Here is a 22076-nt window from a genome sequence, read left to right on the forward strand (position 1 = left end):
AGAACAAGAAAGAGGATAAACAAAAGAAAATAACCACAGAAGAAAATGCACAGCAATCATAATTTTATGTAAATGGCCTAAACTCACCCATAAAACAGAAGTGAATGGGGCATAAGAGAGGGTGAGGATTTAGAACTCAAAATTTTTTTAAATGATTGTTTAAAAAAATTTACAAGCAACTGGAAAATACTTAAAGAAAGAAATAACTTTTCAAAAGAGAAAAAAAGTACCAGAAAGTAAGAGGTCACTAGCCATAGGAGAATGACTGAACACATTATGGCACACAGAAGTAAGGGAATGTTATTGTGCTGTAAGAAATGACAAAAGGGATGTCTGTCTGTTTGTTTTATACGCCTGGGTAGACTACTATCTAGAGATGGTAAAAAGACACAAGGAGAACTGTTTTAAAAATACTGCATGGAATCATTATATCCTTTTTTTTTTGAAGCAAGCAGCATTAAATGGCAGTTAATAGTTTCTTTTAAAAAATCTTATTTTGGGGTTTTCTGGTGTTTCAGTTCAAGATATAAAATAAAACTTGAATGAACTGACGAATTCCGAAGTGAGCAAACACTGGAGAATAATTTAAATAATAACAACTTTTTAAAGAAAACAACTGAGAAAAATTTAAGAAATCTGATCAAAGTAATCACCAACCACAATTATCAGAAGATTGCTCAATGAAGCATCCTGTCTACCTCTTGACAGAGGGCTGGCGAACTGAAGTCGTATAGAACGCAAGACATTTTCAGATATGGACAATGGGGATATCTGATACAAGGTTTTGCTTTTCGTTCTCTCAATAGGAATAGGATGGGAGCTGGAGGGTAGGATTAAATCAGTAGGGTTAAAAAAAAAAAGATGGTCATTGAAGCACTTTTTTAAACTGCTCAGAAGGTGTATTACTTAGAAACAAAGACAAAGCAAAACAGCTCTGAAAATAGGAAAAGCAAGTTGTCAATGGTACACATGCGCCACTGCACGTGCAAAGTGAAAGTAATGTCATTTATATAATGGCTACTGTCAATGTCTATGACTTGAAAAAAATGAGATTAATAGATGTATATGGAACTCCTCGCTTAGTAATCATAGACCGTTTTTTTTCAGTTGTCCTATATCTTCTTGAATATTATTTTATGTGGTCAATGTAGCTTATAAACATCCAAGATATAGTCTGAAATAATGTCTGTCAACTCTTTCCTCAGTAATCTCTAGTTTTTAAATACACTCAACAATTTATATCAGCTAGAAGCAAATTCCATAGTTTATATAATCTTTAATTTTAGTATACATTTTTTATATTTCACCATAAAGCAGTTTAATAAACCATAAAACACAATAATCAAATAGTTTATTGTTTCCTGTTCAGATGCATTATAACTACCTTGCATCTTCAAAAAAGCAAAATAAAACTTATAAATTTTCAGTAACAGGTCTCTAAACTAAAAATACGGGGAGTTTTGTTTTGTTTTGTTTTAAGTAGGGGACTTTGATGTAAGAAATAATATTTCTTATGCCATCAAGGTGACAAGCATCAATAACTGTAATAAGAACCTTTTTTTTTTTTTAGTAATTTCAGAGTTTTTCTGAAAACAGAACTTTCTAAAAACAGAATACTAATGATGCTAACAACAGACAGCATTATCTTATCTGACCTTCTTAGTATTAAAAATTCTACTAGGTACTACGAGTAGTAGCATTATCTCCATTTTACAGGTGAGGAAACTAGTTCAAGGTTAAATAATACTTCCATGGACATATAGCTAAATATCAGAATCATGGTCACAACTACCCAATGACTGTGATCCTGTCCCTAGTGATATAGTGAGAAACCACAAACATCCTGGTCCCTATCCCTACTATATTAGACTGAAACATGTCTCAGATCATTTAACCTAATCCTCTTATTTACAGAGAAGTAACTGGAGACCCATAGATCTGCCCATGGTCACAGAGACACTAACAAAACTGATCATATATCAGTAAAAAAAAAATTATCCATTCTTATATTTAGGTAAGTATAAACACTGGAAGGTTAGCCAAAAGAAAGAAAAAGAATGAAAAAAAGACATGTGACATATTTATGGAAGTGTATATAGAAATATATTTCAAGCAAAAACCAACATGAAAATTAAGAGTAAACCTTCTCCACTTCAATTTTAAAAGGAGAGAAACAACTCAGCACTGCCCGTATTACTTTAAGCTATATGGACTGGGGCAGTTAATGATTAATTTTAACTTGAATGGCGTTTGCTTATTTCTCAAAAATGCTATGATGGTTCATTAAGTAACACTGCCTTGTAACCACTGCAAAATCCTCAAGGAAAAACTGCTAAATGTCCACCATGACTATTACACTAATACCGACGTACCACCACATTTACAAAACCACCCCTCAAAGTGTACCTGCTTCTGTGATCCATGACCAAACACATGCAGTCAACTATATTGATGCATTCTGACTCTCACAAAAAACCCTAAGTAATAATAATACCAAAACAACACATCACACATGTAGAACTGAAGTGGCCCTGCTCTCAGGAGTCATCAACTCATCTACTTTAATACCTTCATTTTACAGAGGAGGAGATGAAGATTCAGGGAGTCTCTTTCTTGCCCCCAAATGAAACACTTTGGCATACTTTTTAAAAAACATATATATTTTGATACTGTTTGCTTCCTATTAAGATGCAGTTTAAGAGAACACAGGAATTCAAAAAAAATCAGTAAAATGGAATAACCCAAAGCTTACCAAGCTCTTCCTTCATGGACTGTGCCTTGGAACCCAAATCTTTATCAGATCAGAATAAAAGTACATGCTGAAGCATATTTTTCTTGCTATATGCCAGTACAGTTTTCTTAAAAATTGAAAAATGCTAAAGAAAAACTAAGAAAATTCTCTTCCCATAGTTTTCAATTTTCATTTAGAAGGCTAAACAAGCAGTAAAATGAAGCAGTACTGCACTGGATATAGGTATATATAGAAAACAGTTGTAACTGGACTCATCTCTGACCCATTTCCTGAAGGAAATTCAGTTCTCCCCCACCCAGCCTTGAAAATAATACCCTACTTCTTCATGGATTCCGGATATAGAGGTTGCAAAGAAAACCAGAACTGGCTGAAAACAGCCACAGATCCCTTCAGGCAGTGAGTACACGAGTCAGGCAATTCTAATTGGGGAAATATTACTCCCATCCAAAAAGAGATGAAAAAAAGACATTAAAACCTTATGACGGCATATAAGAAAAGATCCTGATCACTTTCAAAAGATTCTTGGGCTTTTTGCCATAAGAATAAGGACAATAACCCTAATAATTTAGCTAAATTCCAAAAGAATATAAAGCAAAATACTTAAAATTCATCAGTTTTGCGCTTTGTATTTTCCCTAAGTAATGTCCTAAAATTGTAGCAGGATACGATTATTAATGTAGAGCCTATCTAGTGTTGTGAATAGGGCACTGAACTTAGAATCCATCAGAACTGAGTTCAAATCCTGCCTCAGACACTGGGCAAGGTCCTAAATATCTCTCAGCCTCAGTGGCCATGTTTGTAAAATGCAGATAATAACAGTACTACTTCTCATGTTTGGTGAGAGGATCAAATGATTTAATATATATGTAAAGCACTTTGCAAATCGTGAAGTGATATATAAATGGTAACTGTTAATTATTTCCTACTCATTTGTGTAGTTTTTGAGCAACTATGCCAGGTAAAAAATGCTATCATTATTTCCATATTTTAGGTCGTCTCAGGCAAAAATATGAAAAGTGGGAGATTCTTCCTTTCCTTCCTCTATCTTAGACTCAAGAGCTGACTCCCTCTCAGGATTTAATATCAGGGCAGAAGGAAAGAATAAAGTTCATCAAATAACTTTTTTCCCCATCAAGTAAAAAAAAGGAAACAATTTTGTTAACTTAGTTACAGAGTGACAGCTACTTCCCTTTAAAGTCAATTCTCCTAAAGACTATTAATCAAGTAATAATAACAAAGCCAGATTTCTCACTAGTCTGGGTGGAAAAAGGAATCGCATTTAGTTTCCCCTCTCCCATTCCAGCTGCTACTTTATCAATTCAATGCTTTTTTTCTTTTGCTTTAAATTTTACTTACCTCTTTTTTGGCTTCAAGAATTTCTCTTCCGTTGTCTGTTTAGGTTTTATTATTTATCGTTCTTTTTTTTAATTGCATATTACATTCACTGATCAGTTCTTTCTCTCTGTAGACAAATGTGTTTAGAGATACACATTTCTGGTATATTGTCTCATTGTTTTTCTTTGATAATTTTATCTAGTGTTTCTTTGGTTCATTATTTGACCAACAGGTTTTTTAGGATTAAACTATTTATTTTCCATTTATGTTTGAATACTTTCTTCCAAGGCTTTTTTATTGCTTGTAGCGCAGTCATTCAGTCATGTCCGACTCTGTGATCCCATGGACCACAGCACACCTAGTCCTTCTATCTTTCACCACCTCAACGAGTCCTGTTTTCTCATTACGTAACTAAAGTATCTAAGCTTCAGCTTCAGTATTTAACTTTATGGTGAATAATCTGAATTAATTTCTTTAAGTATTGAATGATGATCTCCTTGCTAACCAAGGGACTCTCAAAAGTCTGCTCTAGCACCACAATTCAAAAGCATTGATCCTATGGGTTCTGTTTCCATTTTGGTTCAACTAAAGAGCAAGCATCTTTTAATTTCGTGGCTACAGCTGCTGTCTACAAGTGATTTTTGAGTCCAAGAATATAAAATCTGACATGGCTTCCATTTCTTCTCTATTTACCCTTGCTGATTATAATTTTTATTGTGTTGTAGTCAATAAAAAATGGTATGCTTTAACATTTCTGCTTTTCTCAATCTGTTTATGAGGTTTTATGCCCTAGTAGATGGTCAGTTTCTACAAAGGTGCATAGCTGAGAAACGTAAGCTGTCAAAGAAGAAACAATCACACATTTATCACACCTATGATAAAGTAAGAAAAAAAAACAGGAAAATATGATTTAGAGAAACCACGTACACCCATACTTACTTACTCCAAGAAGAGGAATGTATTTGAGATAAAAGATTGCATTATTTTACCAGTCAATCTTCAGCTCAACAAAAATTCCTGACTAATTCTGTAGTTTATAAGACCCATCTGCACTGTCTCAGAGAACCCAGGGAGACAAAAACTTTATATATATATATACATATATATGTATATATATGTGTGTGTGTATGTGTGCTGTTTTGATGTAAACGGTTAACTACTGCAAAAGATACAATTATTCAAGAGACAAGCTAAGTGTAAAGCTTACTATGATTGTCCTGTACCTCCTCCATGATCACAATTCCTCAGCATCCTAGCAATTAAAAAAAAAATCCCATGAGTGGAGTGGAGGTGACAGAAAAAGGAAGGGAAGAAAGAGGAAGTCCAGTCTGTTAATTCTCACTTCTCTTTCCCTCCCTTCAGTACTAATCAGAGCAAAAATGTTTCTTGACTGTTAAATTAATATGTGACACCAAGACTTAGGCAGCTATATTCAGCTTTTCCTTTTGTATTAGCAGCAGTCCAAGAAACACATGTGCAGCCCTGAATTGGAAAAGCCAAAGGAATTTCTTCTCTATATAACATTATACTTGCTGGCATACCCAAGCTTTTGAATTTTAATTGTTGGTATCTTTAAAAATGAGGCATATTAAGACAGTCTTGTGGATGAAAATCAACTTCTTGTGTTAGATTTTAAAAAATCAATTGTATTTGAATCATCTAGAAAGTTTGCCTAATAAGCTGGAGTATTTTTTTGACAAACTGCTAATGAGCAAATCTCTTTCAGATATGAATAAATATAATTTTTGAAAACTTGGGTCTTCGTTATTTTTCTGCCTTTCTTACTATTAGAGCAGCTAGGTGGCACAGTGGATAGAGTGCCAGGCCTGATGTCAGGAAGACTCATCTTCTTGAGTTCAAACCTGGCCTCAGGAACTTAGAAGCCATGTGATCCTCAGCAAGTCACTCAACCCTATTTGCCTCAGTTCTCCATCTACAAAATGAACTGCAAAAGGAAATGGCAAACCATGCCAGCATCTTTGCCAAGAAAACCCCAAATAGGGTCATGAAGAGTCAGACACAACTGAAATGACTTAACAACAACAACCTTAGTATTACCTTAATTCAAAAGCCAAGAGAAAGCTTTACTTTGCCCCTGATTTCTCAATTCCCATTTTTTTTTTTTTGAAACTTACTGGTTACTGCCAATTCCAAGAATTGGGTAAATTTTTCCAGGTTGCTAAACCTGACTTTTTGGTTTGTTTATTTTTTAAAGAAAGGTCACTGGACTTAAAATCAGGATAGCTAGGTTTGACAACTTCAAAACTTACTAATTGCTTGACCAAGAGTAAGTTATTTAACATATATAAGTCTCATGTTTCTCATCTTTGGAGTCAGGGTTAGGATTAGCGTTAAGGTTAATAAAACTTCTACCAAGAAGATGAACACCCTCTCCTAAATTCTAGTTATCTTCCAGATATATGAACAATCTGGAACCAGGAGTTCTGGAAAACAGTTTAAGTTTGCTTAACTCCCCATGATTGTGCCCCCTGTGAGAGGGCAAAAGCAAGGAAACAATTTCCATAGGATGGTTAACATATATCCTGTGGGACTGACAATTAGTACCACAGGAAGAAGCTTTGGAGATATGGGGGTCCTTGATGGAAGAGTTTGGAAGAAGGGAAACCATCAAAAAATGTTCATGGCGGGCCACAAGAACTAGCATTTGGGATCCCCTGGCATTTGGGGAGCATGTAATGGACTTCATGGGTTTTCCCAGCACTTGAGCAGTGGCACAAATTTTTTTTTAATTTTTTGAGTCATGGAACTCAGGAACCAGTGTTTACTGAAACCTATACGGCTCAGCCAACTTGTCTTTGGCAGGGACCTCTGACACTTCTGAGTCCATCACAGAGCAGGCTGCCAAACTCAGCAGCAAGCCCTATAGCAAGGAACAGAGCCACTACTCTCTCCAACCTTAAGTGCAACACCATTCTGCCCCAGAAGCCTCCTTGTATGTACTCGAGCCAAAGCTCTGAGGCTCTGGGCGTCTAAGGGGATGGAGAGGGAAAGACAGATAGGGAGAAAGGTTTGCAAACATTAGTTTCATAAAAAGCTTTTAGAATTAGGAAAATAAACAGGCCTAGAATTCATATGGCCTTAGTTGCCCCCTCCCTTTTTATAAAAATAAAAAACAATGCTTTCCCAATTCTTTGCTATTCTCTCTCTTTTATATAACTTGAGAAATGATCCCTCTTATACTCTCACAATTTTGATGCCCCCAGTTGGTTTAATTTGGGTGTTCCACCAATATTTTTTTTCAGTGCCAACCAAACTTTGTGAGGTATGGGGGTGGTTAAGGTTATAATTTTCAACAAGAACTGACAATTAGGCAGTATTTTAAGGTTTACAAAGGGGTATACATAAATTATCTCATTTGATTCTTACATCAACCCTGCAAGGTAGGTGGAATAGGTTGCACTACGCTCAGTTTTTGCAAATAAGAAAATTGAAGCTGAAAGACTTGCCCATAGCCATAATAAGTTTTAGAGTTAGGATTCATCCCCATGGAATCAGGTCTTTCCTAACTCTAAGTACAATACTCTTTCCACTATACAATACTGCCACATGTATTTAAAATTCAGTAGGAGGAAGAAATGAATTCAGCAAAAGGAGACAGAAGGAGTGGTATAACATACAGAAGAAGACCCAGAAGAATATAGCATATTAAAGAATTCAAGAACAGAAGGTTTCTAAGGGAGAGTAGATGTTCAACTGGAGAACAAGTTGGTTCACCTCTTTCTTATCCTCCCCCTGATGGAGACAGTGAGAAGTAAAATGTTCAAAAAATAGGCATAGAAAGAAAGAGACCAAAGTCTGAATAATCTACAAATAAGCTAAAACCGTGAAATCAAAAAAGTGGTTTGGTGAAGGAGAAATGTCCTTGGGCTTCTACTCTCAGCTCTGGTACTATCTGTATATAAACAGGTCTAACACTTATGTGACTTGTCTCTGTCATGGAACTCCAAAATGAAGGGCATGTGTGGGGTGTCTTAATTCACAAGGAGTACCTCACAACTCTCTTTTAGAGAGTGTGGGCATCCACTCACCCCAACAGTTGCCTTCACCATGGTAGGTCTAGGTTTCCAGAGAAGGACCTTTACCACACATGTACACTCACACTCTCTCAAAGGTCCTAGGGTTAACTCCTCACTTCTTTCTAGCTGAGCAAATCTTCTCTTCTACTATCAAACTAGAAAGGGTACTGAGGAAGGGTTGCATTGTTAATTTGGTTAGCAATACCTTTAAGCCAGATAACTGCAAGGCTCATCAGACTGGCTCTCTAGGCTAGCTAGCTATTTACTGATCAAGATTTGTTATCATTCAATCAGTTTAAATCAAACAGATAAAACAGCTGACACATCTGTATTGCTCTTTCATTTTTCCACCTAAAACCCAGCATAGCAACAGTGTGCAAATACATTTCTAAGAGTTCATATCTACCAAACTCTGTGAAGCACCCAAAGAACAACAGATAACTTAAAGTCTTCTGCCAACTACCTGCTCTGACTGCCACTTCCTTTGCACATGAAATCAACAGTCCTTTTATAATCATCTCAATCATCAGTTATATTTCATCTGATTTTTCTACCTCACAATTCTCAGGACAGTTTTTATCACCAAGGCAATATTCACAGCACCTACGGTGACTGTGAATATGCTGGCATAGTTTTGAACTGCAAAGTATAATAGGATCTCTGTATAGAAGGCATAAGAAAAACATTTATTCAGACACCAGAAAGCCAAATCTGTCATAGTAACCAAGAAGTCAATACACATTAGCACTGAAGGGGACAAAGCCATTCCCACTCTTCTTCCCCTCTGCTGCGGTCTTCCCAGAAACAAATACTCACAAGACTAGGTGTGCCTGCCTGTGTCCTCTCTCCTCCGCCTCTAACCACTCTCATCAACTTGCTTCCAGTTCTGCTCCATTCTTCCTGTTCTACCTATTCAGCAAGCTCCTCCCAGCACATGCGACTTAGGCTTCCATGGGATTTAAGCAGATCACATGGGTCTATTAATGAATGGGAAAGATCTTCCCATTTAAATTACCATTACACAGTTACAGGCAAATAAGCTTAGGAAACACTGTGCTGAAGCTTGTCATTTTGTAGTCTTAAAAGAGGTTCTCAATAAACAGTTCAAACCAATAGCAACTGTGTTCTCTAAATTCAAATGTATCTATTTTTAATAAATTTTATTTCTGCCCTTCTAAACTACTAAACCATTCATATATACAAAATATATACATATATAAAACATATACATCCTTTGTAAGGTGATTCTTTATGCACAAAATCATTTTCCATCACTTTTGCAACTAAATTATTCATAGTTTATCCGAAAATTGTTTCTTTACAAAGAGATTTTAGCAGTGTTTTTTAAATTAAAGATCTTTTCTTTATTCTTTCCAAGCACCACTCTTCACATCTGGAAGAGGCAATACTTCGCATCCTTTAAAAGTTGATTTAATTCTTTTTTACATATATAAAACTCTTTTTCTGTCCCTTTGGGCACCAAATTGCAACAGAAGAAAGGGTAGTGCCTTAAAGGGTTTAAATGCAACACTGTTACCAATTTAAGATTGACCATCTCTACCAGTTAGCATAGGATGATTAATCCCAAGGACACTGGCTGATAGGGACAAAGGGAGCACCCTAACTCAGTTAGGTCGTAAGTCAGAATCAATTTCAATACATAGAATTGTAGCCCAAAAAGGAAAAATCCTAAAAAAATTTCATTAAAGCTCCTGAATTCAACAAAATTTTATCTTTTCCCAAAATCGAAAATTTTTTCTCATTACAAAAGTCAATTAATACTAGCTTGAGCACCACTAACTATTAGCAAAGTCACCTAATCTCTGAGCTTCTTTCTTCATTTTTAAATTAGCAAGTGGTTAGATTAGACAACATCTAAGATTTTCCCCAACTCTAAGATACTATAAGTCTAGTTTTAAAGAACAAAAAGATGAAGAACACATATTTCCTTTTTGACATTTTGCCAGCAACCTGGTATCATTTACAAACCTCAGGGAAAGAAAAATCTTTTGCTGTTGAAAAAATGGACTTTAATCAAGAATTTATGAAGCACATTTCCTAGGAAATGAATGGAAATATTTGCTAAGATGAAGTCTGGGGACCTCAACTCTTTCAAACGCTCAATATTTGAGACTAAGGCATTTATCCAATACTGAAAAGCACATATGGCTTTGTTATGTGGCAGAGTTCCAAGCACATGTAATGCTATACCATCCACTTCCTATATCCCAGAGACTAGAAGCCTTGAGGTTAGTTCAAGGTTAAACTCCATGCGTAGATGGAACTCTCCTTAGAATGATGTTAAAATGACAGAACCAAAAGTAAGTTCTGGGCATTTTGCTCAGAAAAAAAACGTCTCAAACCACAACATCCTCCCTAAAGGGTAAATTACAAAAAGGATTTTTTACTTTTGCTATTTAATATAATAGGTTAAAATGCTATCCTGAATACTTCAATGATGCAATCCAAACTTCATTCTCAGCATTAACATACAATAACAGTGTAAGTAATTTAATATTACATATTACACTTGGCTACATATTTCATTAAATTTTAAACTTCCAAAATTTACTACAGACTAAGATAAGTTTCGTCAGTATGGTACCCCAACATATGAATGACAGGCCCAAAATACCATCGATTAGGTTAGGTCAGAAGATCAAACTTAGATAATTAGAAAGGACCATAAGCTTGGAAAAAAAATCACTTTTTTTTTTTTAATGAAATGAGAGGGATTGGCCAATGAAGACCAAGTTTTTAAGGTATGTAAAATAAATGCTTCCTGCTGCCAATTCACAGGGAGACTTGTTGAACCAGTTCCAGAATTTCCAGAAATTCATGAGTACAGTTCAAAGCATACAAGTAGGTGATCTGTTTCCTATTGACCTATCGAGGGGTGATGAAAGGCCTTTTTAATTGGCTCCTGAGTCAAAATTGTGTTTATGTGTGTGTGTGTTATACACATATGCATAAATATGTGCGTGCATGTGTATATACACATATAAAAGGTTTGGGAGGACAATCTCTCACTTTCCTATAAGAAAAGAAAAATTCTGTGGACCTTCAAGTAAAAGGCTAAGTAAGTAGTAGCAGGGATGGCCTCTCATGACTACTTTATGTACCTATGCAGCAGTCACGTAGCCATGAACACATCACGCTTCTGTTTCTTTCGTCTCATTTTGTTAATTCTTTCTTGGTCAAAGATGACTGAATCAGAAATGGAACAGATCAGGTTAAGATCTTGTGACCTTGTGAGATTCAAAAGCCACCAAAGGTCCCCTCAACAACTGGAGCCAGTAGCAATAACAGCTCAGTCTAGTGAAGGACCACACCTAAGTCCACCACATCACCCAATGTAACAATGAATCATCTCAGCAGTCAAGATACTACAAAGAAGTGACTTCTCTCCACTGGGTGTTTCACATTCAAAAGTGAATTTGACAAGACTCCACAAAGGGAAAAAAAATTGCCTACACTGTCAGGAAGTACCTGTTTTTCTGGAGGAATGAAGAGTGGGATTTTGTAGCAAAAACTTTAAGCTTGAGTCTAATCTCCGCAAGGACCAAGTGGGTATATACAAGACAGAATGAAACCTGGGTTAGGGAGAATATTGCTGTACTTGGGTCTTTGTTCTCTCTATCCTTCCCTTTATAAAGCAAGCTGATGGTAAATGGTTAATTGATATTAAGGATATGTTCACAGGTTAAATGACATTGGGAGACAGAACAACTCAAAAGGGAACTAGTGAGTAATATCATTATAAACTCCAAATAACCAAGGCTACCCCCTAGAAAGCTAAGGTGACCACTAACTAGGCATCTTCTAATGAATCATTAGAATCATTGTAGTTTGGGAAAGTGAGCCCCAGAACCTTCACTTTATGTAGATTTTATTTTACTTATTGTATAAAACCATGCATTTATACATACTTAAATATCAAAACAACAAACATTGAAGTTAAAAGTATTTCAAATGCCAGTAATGAAAAAGTTTGTTTGAAAATTTTTATTTTTTTTTTACATAATCAAAATTTCTCCCTCCCTCTCATCCCATCCAAAGAGACATTACAAAAATAATCTTTAGCGGGGAAAAAGAAAAAGATATCAGTAAAAGTGATCAATACACTGAAAAATGTCTGAAAATATGTGCCATGTACCATACCCACAGATCTCCCACCTCGGTAGAGGAATAGAGAAGGGGTGTTTTCTCAATTCTCTTTTGAGCCATGCTTATACTTTGTAATTTTGAAACATTCACCTGGGTTGTTTCGTGACTCTTTTTCCCATTTATATTGTTTGAGTCATGTATATTGTTTTGTTTTGTTGGTTCTACTTATTCATTCTCCTTCAGATCATGAAATCTTTCTGTGGTCTGCCTGCCCCAAGTTTATCCCTACTCTATTCTAACCTCGATTGACCTATCAAAGTGATTTTCCTCAATGCAGGTCTGATCATGTCATCTCCCCATTCAATAAACTCCCGTTTAATAAGCTCCCATTGCATTTAGGAGCAAAATCCAAAATGCACTAACAAGTCCCTCATAACCTAGCCCTCTCTTACCTTTACAGTCTTCTTACACCTTACTCCCCAACATGAACTCTTTGATGGAATAGCCCTCCTGGCTATTCCAACATGACATTTCATCTCTCATCTCCAAGCATTTTCTCTGTCTCCCATGCATGGAAAGTTCTCTTTCCTTTGCTCTGACTTGCTTGGTGTCTATTATATCTCAACTAAAAGCCCATCTTCTACAGGAAACTTCTCCAACCCCCTCTTAATTCCAGTGCCTTCCCTTTATTAATTATTTCTTATTTATCCTGAATAAAGCTTATTTTGCATATATTTGTTTGCATGTTGTTTCCCCCCTTTAGAATGTGAGCTTTCTGAAGGCTAAGAATGTCTCTTCGCCTCTTTTTGTATCCCCAGAGCTTAGCTTATTGACTGTTAAATAGTACTCATTTAATAAGCGTTTATTGAGTACTGATTGTCATCTTCTTACATCACAATAATATTCCATTACATTCATGCATCAATCTTGTTTAACCATTGCCCAGTGATGGACACCTACTTTGCTTCCAATACTTCACTACAACAAAAAGTACTGCTATAAATATTTTGGTGTGTATAAGAACTTTTTTCTTAACAATGAATTCCTTGGGGGATAGATAAGTCCAACTGTGGAATATCTATGTCAGAGCACCAGTCAACAATTCTAAGCTTCCCCATCTATGCTTTTGACTCTTAGAAGTAGTTACTAGGGTGTTAACCCAATCAGTCATATCATCATAGCCCAGTTGGTCAACATTTCAGGATCCCCGCTAGACCTTCACAAATAATGTTGTTTTAGAGCACATGACTTTCTGCCATATATTGTCTTAGTGAACACTCTCCTCAGTAGCCATTACCTACCCTTAACCCCCCCACCCTCCCCAGGATTTGGATAGTAGGCTGGACTTTAAGGATGTGGTTTTTGTTATTATTTACTTCCATGAAATAACCACCAAAGGAAATAAAAACAATGATATTACCACAATAACAATTATATGATATTTGTGTAGCACTTTAAGGTTGGCAACCCTGTGTGGTAAGTACTATAGATGCTATTTTCACTTTACAAATGAAGAAACAGAGACAGCAAGTGACTCTGAATCATCACATGGGCAACTATTCATCTAGTAACTGTCAGGTACAGTATCTTCCTGACTCCAAGTTCGGCTATAATACTTCTTTTTTGGTACACCACAATGCCTCTACAATATGTTTTGGGATTGGAACTAAGCTCTTCCTGTACTCAGCAGAAAATGGCCAGCTCTAGAATCCATTGTGCCTAACTTTTCTAGAGCAACATTTTACCATCACTACGATGACTGCAGCTATTACTTCTACTACTGAATCTTGCGTAGCATTTTAGCTTTTTACAAACTGCTTTAAGTACATGAGTTCATTTGATCCTCAAAACTATGTGAAATTAGTACTAGACATAGGCATACCTAAGAAAATGACACCATTCTAGAGATTGTTTCTAACAAATTATGGAACGAAAAGGGAAAGGAAGAAGTACTGACTAAACTTGGAAAAAGAAATCATCTTTTAAAAGCAATATTCACATACTCATATGTTAACCTTAGCCAAACTTAGAAAATATTTTTCTAGCAGAAAAAAATCTTACTCAATACATTATTTGTCTTTTTAATTAAACATTAGATTTAGATCAAGAAGTCATTTTAACCTAAATGACAGAAAGAAGAAAAAAAAGATTAACTATAAATTATATCAGTCACATCTAGTTGCTTTCTCCTTCAAAATGTGTTCATTGTTTATAAAACAGTAAATAGGTTTTTGACTCAACAGGAAGGAAATCCTTTTTTATTCAAAAAGAAACCTTTTACTCATAGAACTCCTTATAGCTCTTGAAAGCTATTTGCTAGAGATCAGGGTTGACACATCATCATCATTTAAAATGAAGTAGTAAGCACAATTTTCTTAGCTGCCTTCCTGTTGACTCGTACTAGGGATGATCCATCCCATAAGAAAAATGAAAACTTCCATATGGTCCAGCTGGTCCTTTAAGAAAACGAAAATGCAGCCTAATTCTAAACTTGAATGAGAGGATGAGAATGACCTCTCTATTTTCTCTTTACGCCAACTCAGCAATCTCTATTCCCTATCAAACTGCTTATCACAAACCATTAAAAGCTAAACACACAAACACTGCATGATCAATAACAGCATTCTGCGTATTCTAGCGAATACTTTCCCAAAGGCAGAAAGGGAAAAACAAAGAGTCAGAGAGAAACTAGTCTTGTCTTCTGCTCCAAAAGGAGCCTACTAAGAAAAAGCCTGAAGTCCCAAATGAAGATTAACATATTCTGGACATATTGTACTTCTTTCTTAAGGAAATAAACTGAGGTATAAAGCTGCCACTCAAGTATGCCCAGAAGCCAACTATGGGTGCAGGAGCTAGTCTCAAAACTAGTCTCAATGACTAGTCTCAAAATGTCATAGAAACATAAGTGGGAAAATAGTGAGACCCAAACCCCACAGTAAATTACATAGGCTTAAATTTATTTCAAAAAGGGCAACAAAAGGGTGAAATTATCAACTAAACATCAGATAAATGGTGGACCACATATCCTAAGAAAGTTGTACTCTTCTATATGGACAAATCAGATCCCCAAACTTTCTATTAATGAAAAGATAAGCCCAGATTTTCATTTTATGAGTTTGGTGGAAAATAGCACTTTTAAATGAAAAAAAACTGCACCCTTTAGAATGGCAAAATCAGTTCTATCACACAATTTTTTTAAACTTGAAGTTCAAAAATAGACACATTACTTAAAAGGTGGAGGGGGCAAATCACTTTCACTTTCTTTTTGCATACATGTGACAATTTTCAAAATATGCTGAATCCTTTTAAAAGACCAATCTAGTCTACAGTCTACAATGCACCCCAGTCTACAATGGTCATGGGAAAACAAGAGCTCAAGCAGGAAAATCCTCATGCTTAACCATCTCTGAAAAACTAACCTCCCAGAGCTCCCAGTCTTGAAGAAAACTGCCTGAAAAACAAACATCTATGCAGGAGCCTCTACTGCATACTCTAATATGTAACCTATACATTTTTTAGTATTAAGATAAGAAAAATATTCTGTGCTGTTTGTATATGTCCATTTACTTATATTTACACATGTAAATAAGCATGCATATATGTATGTACATAGTGTGTATATAAATATGAAGACTACTTATATACAAATACATATATAAACATTGTACACATGTTATCTTTTATATTGTATCTCCATTACTTGAAAAGTTATTCATCCTAATGTACCACTCATCCATATTGACTAACAAATAAAATATAAACATCCAGTCCTCAAATTCACTTCTCTGGCTTCAGTCTATTTTTCTTTCCTTATCTCACATTATCACTTTACTTGAATCTCAACCAGCACTTCCTGAGAACTGAGCACCAGATCTCTCTCTGTCTGAGAATGTTCTCCCTTTCTGCCTTTATCACTTGGAATGCTGGTTTCCTTCAAGATTCAGATCAAGTGCCACTTTCTACATGAAGCATTTTCTGATCCCCCACCTCCCCTTCATTTGCTAATACATTCCCTACCAAAACTACTTTGTATATCCTATGTACATAATTATGCATGTATGTGTACATGATTCCCTCCCCAGAATGTAAATTCTTTGAGGTCAAACCCACTTTCTTTTGCCTTTGCATTCTCAGTACTTTAGTAAGCACTTAACAAATGTCTATTTGCTATAGAATAACACAGTCTCCAAAGTGGAAGGGAAGTTGAAAGTCTTCCAAGCAAAATTCTTAATTCATTAATTCTCTATACAACATCCATGATACACTGTCAATCAGCCTAGGCTGTAACAACTAAAGGGATGGGAAACTCACTGTCTTAGGATGCAGTCCACTCCAATTCTGAATAATTACTGTGATAATTACTTTTATAGATGATTTGTTTCTAAAGCACCCAACAATCCCACTCCAAGTATAATCTGCCTAAATCTACCTAATAATTATTGTGACTAAGAATGCATGCTACTTTCTACTTATTTTGAATTAACAGAAAGAAATTCAGCATTTCACCAGGCATCTAACCTAACTCATACCTGAAAAAAAAAAAACTCCCATTATATACAACAGACCCAGGTAATTAAGTAGTTCATCTCTATACTGTCCTCTTCACTTGAGTCCCTTGTCCCCTTAAACTACCACTGACCCCACCACCTTCTGCCTTCCATCCTCCTCACAGTCTGTTAAACAAAGCAGAGGAAAATAACAAAACTGTGTTTTCTGGTTCCACTACAAATGTATGTTAAATAATCTCACGTCAGTCTTCATTGCAGAAATGCAGTTCTTTTAAAGTTCTCTAATTGATTCGTTATCCTACTCACTACAGCAGCTTTTCCAAAATTTTTCATCCCCCCTCACACTTTTACGACTTCCATTCTCTTAGCTGAGCATCATGCCTTTATTTCACTTGAAAACTGAGGCCATTTGCCAAAAACTCCCTCTTCTCCTCTCCTTCTCATCTCCCATAACTCAGATGCCGTCAGACACAGTCTCCTTCTTTCCTATCTCACATGAAAAAATGTCCCTTCTTGCCAAGGAAAATTCCTCTAAATGTACAAATGATCCCTTTTCTTTCTATCCTCTCCAGAAAACTGACCACTCCCCACCCCAGTCCATCCCCCATTCAACTGTCAAACTAATCTGCCTAAAGCACAGATCTGATCACGTTATTGATAAACTCCTGTGGTTTCCTGTTACCTCCAGGATCAAATATAAAGTTCTCTTTTTGGTTTTTAAAGTCCCTCATAACCTGCCTTCCTCCTGCTTTTTCATTTTTACACCTCACTTCCCTCCACATACTCTACAATCCCATGACAATCCCTGTTCCTCACGTGACACTTTATCATTTTCACGTTTTACCTCCATGCCTAAAATATTCACCCTTTTCACTTCTACATCCCAGTTTCCCTGTCTTCCTTATGGTCTTAATTAAAGCCCCACTTTCTACAAGAAGCCCTTCCCATCCCCTTTTCACTTTTCTTTGTATTGCCACACTTAGCACAGTACTTGGCACACAGAAGGCATTTAATAATTTTTTTTTAATATGATTTGCTTGAAGACCACCAAGAAGCAAGAACACATCACCTCTCCAGGTAGGCATCACTCTACTTTTGAACAGCTATAATTATTAGGAAGTTTTCCATAACATCAATCCTGAATTTGCCTCTCTACAACTGCCACCCATTGCGTGTAGTTCTGCCCTAGAACAAAACAGTCCAAGTTCAACTCTTCTTTCACATGATAGCCTTTCAAGTACTTGAAGAACACTAACGTGGGTCTTCTCTTTTTCTCCTTCAGTCTACATCTTTCCATTTCCTTCTACCAATTCTTAAATGGCCCTTCTCAAGTTGGACTCCTCTTGGCTCTCTCCAATTTACCAAAGCCCTTATTAAAATGTGGTGTCCAGAAATAAACACCATACTCCACATGAGATGTATCAAAGACAGCCTGAACTAGGGCTATGACTATCACCTCTAAATTCCAAATTATTTTTAGCCTAGACCTATGACTTTATAAGTGTAGAGAACTCCTTTTAATTAAACTCTTTCTACCAATGCAGACCCACAACCATTCTGTAACTTACTGCTTACAGTCATTAAGCAGCTTTAGTCAAAGTTTTTCAAAAGGTGTGCAGCCCATCAAATGGGCAATTTTCACATGGGGAATTCTCCAAATATCTTGCAGCATATAATGATTTTGCACAGAATAGAATATGGTGCTGTGTGCAAAAAAAGTTTCAAAACCACTAGATTCAGTGATTTGACCACATGGGTCACATAACCAGTATGTGTCAGTGGCAGGACATTCATATCTCTAAACTCACATTAGACCTGTTGTGCACTAAATCCCTTCAAATATTTTTTGGACAAATGGATGTTAACCATTTCTCCTCCATCTTGTACTTGTGAAGTTCCTTAGATCGAATTCTAAGACTTTACAATTATCCCTATTGAATTTCATCTTATAAGATTTAGCCCAACTTTCTAGCCCATGTCAAGATCTTTTTGGATTAATTCCAAAAATTCATTCAGTGGGGTAGAGATCTCTCCTAGTTTTAAGCCATCTGCAAATGTATGTGTTTTAGCTGGAATCATTTAGGGCTAATAGTGTTGTCTTCAAAGTGAATTTTGTTGCCTTTAAGTGTTGTTCTTATTCACGTTGCAGAAATGATGTACAATTTCTACCTTTCTTCATTCTGCATTCTGTCACGTCAGTCTTCTCATATTTCCCTGAAATTTTCAAATTCATTATTCTTTGTATTATAATAATATTCTATTACATTAATGTTACAATTTATTCAGTTGTTCCTAAATCAATGGGCACAGTTTTTTTGTTTCCATCTTTTCTGTTACTATAGATAACAAATAATTTTTGTATAGTATTTAGTCTTTTCTTGCTCTTAGAAAGTATTAGAATCCCACTTTAAAGGATATGAACAGTTTAGAAGCTTTTTTTAAAGAACTGGATATTGTAAGAAAACTTCTCCTTATGCTAAGTAAAAATCTACTTTCCAGTGACTTCCACCATTTAATCCTTCTTTTCCTCTCAGAAGCTGAAAAGAGCCAAGTCTAATGTTTCTTCCAAACAATACCCTTCAAATATCTGAGGTCAATTCTCATTTCTCCCCCAAAGTCTTCTAGCATCCCATCTAATCCCATCTAACCACTCCCTCGTGTCTTCAACCCAATATACCTAAAGTGTGATTCAAACTTCCCTCATTTGGATAACTTTCATCAGGACATTGCAGTTAAAGAACATTCCTAAAATGTTGCACCCAGAAAAGAATGAAAAACTCCAGATTTGGGCTAATTCACAATAAAAGTAGAATGACCCTGTTACCACTTGTTTTAGACACTTATTTTCTATTAATGCAGCATAAAAGCACATCAGCATTTAGAGCTTCCTCATCATACTTAAGTCTACCACATTTCTTAGTCATAGGGCAACATCGTATCTCAGGGAACTGAAGCAATTAGAAGAAAGGAAGGATTTTAAAAGTGGTGTACTGGGAAATATTTAGCAAGTTGTTTTCCAAAAAAAAAAAAAGAAATGTACATACCAAGTTTTACATTTAATTTGCATTATTAACATATTTTCCAGCACCTTCAGTATTAAGCAATCAACAAAACAGTAAGTCAAGCTCGGATTTGTAGTTTGCCAGTTTCCCAGGTATAAACGCTCACGCTGAAAATTTAACAACGGGCTCTCACAAGCCTGCATGAATTGGCTCTAGGTCACCCCTGATTTTAAGTCACCTTCTCAAGGGTCCTTTAATCTTTGCATTCACTCACAGCTTCCATATGCAAAGGAAGTTTAAATAGATGCTATGGAACAGAAGCTAGTATCAGGAATTCAAAATCCTATTCAAAAATTTGCTTTAAGTACATTATTAAGTTTTGAGATACAGCATACAGACAACCCTTTTCTCCCAGCACCTGATGAAGGAGATTAAGGGATTTGCTCAAGGTCTTGCTCAGTCACAGCCAACTCTTTGTGACTCCATTTGGGTTTTCTTGGCAAAGATATTTGAGTGGTTTGCAATTTCCTTCTCCAGCTCATTTTACAGATGAGGAACTAGGGCAAATAGGGTTAAGTGATTTATCTAGGGTCACACAGCGAGTAAATGTCTGAGGCCAGATTTGAACTTGAAGATGAGTCTTTTTGACTTCAGATGTGGCTCTCTATCCAATGAACCAACTAACTGCCCCATTTGCTCAAAAGTAACATAGCTCCTAAGTGGCAGGGCCAGGACTCATGCACACTTGTGACGTCCATTCCAGTACAAAGCTCTTTCCAACATACTAGGCTATTATTATTCTTTATAAAACGATAGCTAAAGAAAGGCAGAATAGTGTAGCTAGAGGGAGAGCAGTTGGGATTAGGAACAGAACTGTACAGAAGGTAGTACTTGAATTCTGTCTTAAAGAAAGTGAGAGACTGACGTAGAGCTAAGAAAGAAGTACATTTCAGACATGGGGATGGTGAGGGCAAAGGGTTGGGGACGGAGAGTGCTAGAAGGATACGATGAGTCTAGAAAGATATGTTGGAATTACACTGTGAGGGACTTTAAAAAATCTGACAAGGTAGTTTACATTTTATCCTAGAGAAAGAGAGAAATCCCTGAAGGTTTACTGACTAGAGAAATGACCAAGTCAGAACTGCACCTAAAGAAAGTCACCTTGTCACCTCATAGAAGGTGGACTAGAGTAGAGAATGATATTTATTTTCCATTTATGCTTCATATAAATTGTATATACATACATGTTTTCATCAATAGAATGTAAGTTCCTTGAAAATAAGGGTTATTTTCCCCAACTCCTTTTATTTGGCTTTGTATTCTAAGCATAACAGATGCCTAAAAAATGCTTATTTTTTAATTTTAATTTAATTCCACCTTCTCTCTCTCACTCCAATACTCAATCTTGTCCAAAAAAACTAAAGTACAGTAGAACCTCGGTTTACAAGTAACCTGATTTACATATGCTTCACTGGATGAGGAAAAAATTTTCACAAAATTTGTCTTGCAGAATGAACAAAAATTTGCAGTACAAACATCATGTTTGGACTTGAATGGCTTGCAAAAGGATGATGTTCAACCAGGGCAATGGTTTTTTTTTTATAAGATTCATGCTGTCTGGGGGTGGGGGGATGGAAGGGGAGAAAATATGAAACTTAAGGAAGTAATTGCTGAAAATTGAAAACATTAATTTTTTAAAAAACATCAAAAACAAGTTCGTTAGATTCCTAGTCAGAAGTGAATATAAAGAAAAAAAATCAGTGAGTCAAAACTTGAATGTGATTCTAAAGAACGAAAAATAAGCAAAGGGAGTAGTGTTAGTCTTATTTTAGTGAAAGTAGTATTAGAGAGAACATTTCTGACATTGAGATCCTGGGTGTTCTCAGAGTAGGAGATTCTCCTTCCAAGCAATAACCCTTCCTCCTCTTCCCCTCTGTGGTCTCCCTCATACCAGCCACAATTCCACAACTCTTTTCAAAGGTAAAGTGCACATTAATTTATTTTATTTTCGGTTTATACTGCATACTAATCATTGTCATTGCATTCCAGGCACATTAGGGACAAAAAATTTATTTAAAATTATAAATAATTATTTTTAAAATAAAAATTTATTTAAAATTATAAATAATTATATAATAATTATTTTAATAATTATTTTTATATTCTTGGGGACATGGTACCGATCATCCAACTTTACATTACTTTCTATGAGAAAATTCTCTTTGCAATTCAAACAAATCGCAAGATGAACAGAATCTCGGAAGGAATTAAATTAGTAAACCGAGGTTCTACTGTACTCAGTCTGTACCCTTGGTCCATTATCTCTCTATGAGGA

At 35.9% G+C, this 22076-nt stretch overlaps 1 protein-coding gene across 5 annotated transcripts in view; it reads right to left on the reverse strand.

Moving 5' to 3' along the window:
• Positions 1–22076, reverse strand: part of MCC (MCC regulator of WNT signaling pathway) — a 261755-nt gene that overhangs the window by 206188 nt on the left and 33491 nt on the right. Inside the window, exon 1 of one of the 5 annotated variants that reach the window (XM_072611679.1) lies at positions 2753–2949. The exons of the other annotated variants lie outside the window; for them this stretch is intronic. The gene's annotated coding sequence lies outside the window, so the exon portion shown is untranslated. Of the gene's footprint in view, positions 1–2752; positions 2950–22076 lie in introns of those variants that run through there. 5 annotated transcript variants of the gene reach the window in all.

This window comes from Notamacropus eugenii, chromosome 1 (genome assembly GCF_028372415.1).
Source record: "Notamacropus eugenii isolate mMacEug1 chromosome 1, mMacEug1.pri_v2, whole genome shotgun sequence".
Classification (NCBI taxonomy): Eukaryota; Metazoa; Chordata; class Mammalia; order Diprotodontia; family Macropodidae; genus Notamacropus; species Notamacropus eugenii.